Genomic DNA, 6000 nt, shown 5'->3' on the forward strand with positions numbered 1-6000 from the left:
CAAAGCAGCTATTTAGCAGTGTTGACCAAAAGCAGATTGGAATAGATCGGAATATAAAAATTCCTTCACCAAAAAATGATAAGGTATGTCTGATATTAGGATTCAAGCAAGCAATTAGAGTTGCAAAGTCTGCTCTGTACAAAAGCAGCTATTAAATTCTACCAGCTACAAATGGTCAGGATTTAAGATTTACATCTCACCTAATCATAAAACCTCCAGCTGCAGGGCTCCATAACCCTGGGACACAGCTAAGAGTTATCTCAATCTGAGTAAAAGTCTACTTAGTCATCCATGCATCTACCCCACTGCCTGCAGCAGTCCTGGGATATTGCTAAGCACTTCCCTTTTCTATAAATTGCAGACAATTCCGTCACAGTAATTTCTGTCTAAGCCTTCTGGGTATGCTTAGAGAGCTTCCTATTCATCTCTCTATTGAGATATGCAGTTCTGCTTAACTTATTATTGCTACTTTTACTGAATGCTGACAATGTACTGGCACAATGTAATGTCAGCAACTGGTGTGCTGAAAATAGAGTCTCTAATCTGAAGAGCAGTGGCACAAAGTCCTGAAAACACTTAAGACCTTTCAAAGCAACTAATATCAGTATATAAACAGATGTATTTTCATTTTTTAAAAATGTCCCCAGAACATAATTTCTTATATTAAAATAACTGCTGAGTTACCTCATGTTATTGTTTTTGGGATCAAGAAAGATTTATGTTGACCAAGTTGCATCACAAGAATTATCCCACTCACACTTGTGAACCAAAAGAGTTTGGAAGGCTTCCAGTTCCCTTCTCACACAGCTTTGCATCTTGTCCCAGATTGCCATTCTGTTTATGCAAGTGACCTGTATCAGGATCACAGTGGCCAGGCTGTCCCCTCCTTTTTTTAGCACTTGGCACACTACCAGTTGTCCCCTCTTTGTGTTCATCTACTCCAAGAGTCACATACTATATATTTTCTGGACAGTCCTAGTTGTCTCCATGCTGTCTGAAGCTCCATGCTGGAGCCCTTGTCTCACATTTTAGCAAGAATAAGGGTCATGACCTGTTCCTGTCCCTGCATTGGTAAAGACCCACATGAAATGAGTTCAGAGAGGTGGTGAAAGCAGGACATCCCTGAACCACACAAAACCATAAAGACTTGGCAATTACAGAACAAATAATTCACCCAGGAGTCTCCCAGGAGTCACCTGAGCACTGGTAATCTGAGAGGACTCCAGCATGGATTATCATGCTCTTCCTGTGCCCTGGGTACCCACAGAGCATACAGACACTCCTAAAGGGAAGGAGACTGTGTGCTCCTTCCAAGACAGATAAAGCCCTTTATTTCACAGATAACTCCCACTTCATTTCAAGATATACAAAGCCTGTTTTTCCTCTTCCCACAGTGACAGATACTACCAGCTTGGCTGGAATTCAGCAAATGCATTTCCCAAGTTCTCCTGCTTCTCCCAAGTCACAGCATGTTCAGGAGGAGAATTATGGTAAGACATAGTGTGCTCTACAGCTGCTGTCTTTCCCAGCCACACTACTTCCCTCACATCCATTGTGTATCAGTTCTGCTGGAATTTCTTAAAGATTTTCCCATTTCTGAGGACCCCAAAACTGTCCTGTCCTTCAGCACCCCGGATTAAAGCTGACTTGCTAATAGAAAAGGGAATTTATCAAAAAATAAACATGGAATGGTCTCATTACAAAGCATGCACTGCATTTGATCATGCAAGGAATTAAATCACAAAACCAGTGCAAGTTTGTTATCTTGACAAATCTTAGCAAGACATTTTCTCTTCAGTTAAAAGCTCATTGTGGCTTTTTTCCTCCTTTAGTAAGGCCTCATAAAGGCTTTTTGATATCAATGAAAATCTTAAAAGGCTTTACTTAACAGTAGAACCTTAATCAATGTGCTTTAAAAGTACTGTGGTTACACGTAAAGTACAAGAACGCAGTATCTTGAAAGTGCAAATTAGTGGGAAGAAACATTGTTACCTCTCCAGCCTCCTTAAATTCTTTGAATTAACTGCACAGGAAACTTGAAGCACATCTGCATGCTCAATCTCATTGTAAAAAAAGCACATATTAGTTACACAAAGTAACCTCTCAAGAGACATTCAAGTCAGGGTCACCTCCTCTGTCACTCCTGAATTCAAGCTGTGCCCTTCCAACCACATGAAGAACAGGAAGTCAGGCAGCACAAATTATGGCAACCCTATCTTCCCTCTGTTGGCAAAAAACCCCAAAGATGCTGGTTCACTCCACAAATTGGGAGTTTTATTTACTGGTAAAAGCTGCCTATAAAATTTCAAGCACTCAACCAGCCTTGTCTATGTTCACCTTCTCTGAACCTGAGGTTAATTAGTTACCTGGGCCTTTTGCCTCATACAGCCTCTGTATGCTAATCAAATTTAGCATAGTAGCAAATCCAGCTTGGAAAAAAGTTGTTATTTTCCCCAACGCAAATATTCAGTCAAAGGCTCCATTATAAATGTTTTTAAGGAGGAGAGTGGGTCTCCAGTGCAAAGGAGAGGAATGCTACAGGTTCTGCCCCCTGCCCAGTAAGGTATATGGTCAGCTGTGCCATATTCTCTACGAGATTTTTTTTCCTTCCTGACCCTTTCCTAGGTGGCAGTCACTCCATGCCCTGAAACAAGATACTTCCTTCTATTTCTACTATATTTCTAATTTTCCCCTTACTCCACACTGAAAGCAAGCAAGATTTTCTGAAAAAGAAATCTATCACCCTGTACTGCATTAAAATTAACATGTATTTAAGAAAGGTATTGCATTATACTGAGGAATCAGACTTGCTCTTTGTGAATGTCAGCAACCAACATAAAAAGAAAATAGAAATAGAAGTTTCATCAACAGTTTGAATCAGAAATTCCCCATAACCAATTATAATACTAAACACTTGAAAATTGGCAAACATTTATCAGACAACTTTTTTGATAACAATACAATGATGTTTAGGGAAAAAAGCCACTTTTAGTTCTGCTAATTTGGCTGTGGTGACAAGATGGCAATAGACAAACATTTTCATCAAGATAGAGAAGTAAAGTTTCTGTATTTCCGGGGTAACACCCATACACATAATCAAAAAAACATATTTGGGTGTTCTGAATTTTAGGTGCCGCTGCCAGTCACTGCTGGTGATTAAAGAGTATGTCCTCTCCTCTCCTCTCCTCTCCTCTCCTCTCCTCTCCTCTCCTCTCCTCTCCTCTCCTCTCCTCTCCTCTCCTCTCCTCTCCTCTCCTCTCCTCTCCTCTCCTCTCCTCTCCTCTCCTCTCCTCTCCTCTCCTCTCCTCTCCTCTCCTCTCCTCTCCTCTCCTCTCCTCTCCTCTCCTCTCCTCTCCTCTCCTCTCCTCTCCTCTCCATGATCTGCACATTTCCAGTGTCTCTGCTGTCCGTGGTGATCCATTATGGATTTGGAAGCAATGCTGTCTTCTTGAAAAGAAGCAGCTAACAGATGGCATGAGAGGAACCATGGGATCCTGTTAGTTTGATTTTCAGGAGAAAACTTTGGTTTTGCATCCAGCCAGGAGCCACAGGCATAATCCCAGGAAGCAGGGAGCAGTCCCAGCAGCAGTGTGCAGACACACGGCGAGAGCTCCTCCATCACATCGAGCCACTGACCTGTGGGGAAGCAAAAGCCTGTTTGTTACCATGCCTGTGTTTTGTGCCAATTAGGAGGCAGTTACACTGAAAAATGTCTCTTTGATGTAAATCTCTTCAGGTAGTGAATGTTAAACACCAGGCACTGCTGGGTAGGTGTATGATTTTGCAGGATCGGAGCCCGCATCCAGGAGTAATTAGCAATCCTGTGCCAATCTTCAGTCCATGTACTGGACTGCTGGGCCTGATGCTACTGCTACTCAGTGGGATATCGTAATTAGCAGAGATGCAACACACAGAATAATTGGGAGGATAAGGAAATGCCACTGAAGTTTATATAAGGGGAAAATTTCCTTAGATCTAGACAGCCTCGTGTCACCATGAAACTTTCGGCTCTTCTTTGGTGGGGTGTGCCAGAGCACACCTATTAAAAGGTGACAATTTCAGTGTCACTGTGAGGAGGCTGGCATTGCCTGGGGAGCCAGGAGAGCCCGGGAGCTGTGCCCGAGACCTCTGCCAGGGGAAAGGGCTGGAGATGGGAACAGGGGTGGGGACAGGGATGGAGATGGGGATGGAGTCAGGGATGGGGATGAGAACAGGGGTGGGGACAGGGATGGAGACAGAGATGAGAACAGGGATGGGGCTGGGGATAAGGGTCAGGGATGGGGACGAGGACAGGGATGGGGTCAGGGTTGGGGATGTGGATAAGGATCAGGGATGGGGACAGGGACAGGGATGAGAACAGAGATGGGGATGGGAACAAGGATCAGGGATGGGGACAAGGATGGGGACAAGGATTGGGGATGGGGATGGGGATGGGGATGGGGATGGGGGGTGAGGACAGGGATGGGAACAGGAATGGGGCCAGGAACAAGGGACAGGGATGGGGGCCAGGAACGGAGCCAGGAACGGGGATGGAGATGGAGACAAGGGTCAGGGACGGGGACAGGGAAGAACAGAGATGGGGACGGTAACAAGGGTCAGGGATGGGGATGGGGACGGGGACAGAGATGGGAACAGAGATGGGGCTGGGGACAAGGGTCAGGATGGGGACAGGAATAGGGTCAGGGATGGGGTCAGGAATAGGGATAAGGACAAGGGTGAGGGATGGGGCCACGCCAGGGGAGCCCGCCCCGCCCCGGCACCGCCCCGCTTTCAGTTTCACTTTAAGTTTCGCTTTCGCTCCCGGCCGGCCGGACCAGCAGCAAGGCAAGCCCTGGTCCCTGGCCAGCCCTTTCCTTTCTCCCTGTCCCCCCTGTCCCCCCTGTCCCCCTGCCCGGCCCCTGTCCCTGCCCCGCTCTCCCCGCTCGGGTCGCGTTCCTCGCCGCGGCTCCGCTCCGGGCAGCGCCCGCTGCTCCCCGCGCTGCCCGCGGCCTGGCTTTGCTTCCTCCGTGTGTGTGTGTGTGCTTCCTCCGTGTGTGTGTGTGTGCTTCCTCCGTGTGTCTGTGTGTGCTGGTCAGAGCCCAGGCTAGACCCAGCTCTGGGAGCTGCTCTGCCTCTCGGCGAGTTCCCAACCCTCTCCTGGCCAGGTGGTGCAGCCGCGGCGCCGCTGGGGTCTGTGCGCTGCTGCTGCTGCCGGGTGTCCGCGGTGGTTTTCCATGTAAACGCGTGCTCTTTTCATTAAATGGATCTGCCTAACCATGGGGAAGGGGCAGGAGTCACTGTTAATGTCCTGGTGAAATGTGGGAGCAGAGAGCAGGTGTTTGAGTGCATCCCACCCTGGCTGAGGTCCTGCATCCTGCATCTCTCTGCTGAGCTGGTGCAGATCCGTCTGCTGCCCCTTCTCGGAGCTTCCCAACTGCTTAATGGTCTAGATTATATTAAAACCACGCGTAGAAAATACACAGGACTCTTTCCCTTATACGTGTGGCTGTGTATATGCAAATGAAAACACAGGAGCCCTTACTTTCATCCCAGCGTATTTTGGAAAACTTTCTGGGAATTACTTCTGTGATGTGGACAGTACACTCAGGCACATGGCAGGATTCTTGGGTCTACCTTGTGTAGGACTTTGACGATCCCAGAGGTCCCTTACCACTCAGAATATCCTATTTTATGATTGTATTCTATAATTCTGTGATCTTTCACCATAAAATTATTTTTAATTCTACTGTAATCTGCGGTGTTGAGAGTGGTATTAGATGAGTTCCTTTAAGTAGCTGCCGCAAGAAATTAGAGATGGCTGAGCTTGTGCAATGCCACAGCAATTCAGGACCAGAAATCTGTAGCCAGTTTTTCTTGAGGAAATATTATACAATGAAACTGACTAAAACCCTCACATGTGTCTTCTATAAACCAGACCATAAACAATCTCATTCATAGCAGTATTTCTAAAATGTCAGTGCTCACTGAGGGACACTTACATTTCTGTACTTTTATTTGCAG

This window comes from Erithacus rubecula (assembly GCF_903797595.1).
Source record: "Erithacus rubecula genome assembly, chromosome: 9".
NCBI lineage: Eukaryota > Metazoa > Chordata > Aves > Passeriformes > Muscicapidae > Erithacus > Erithacus rubecula.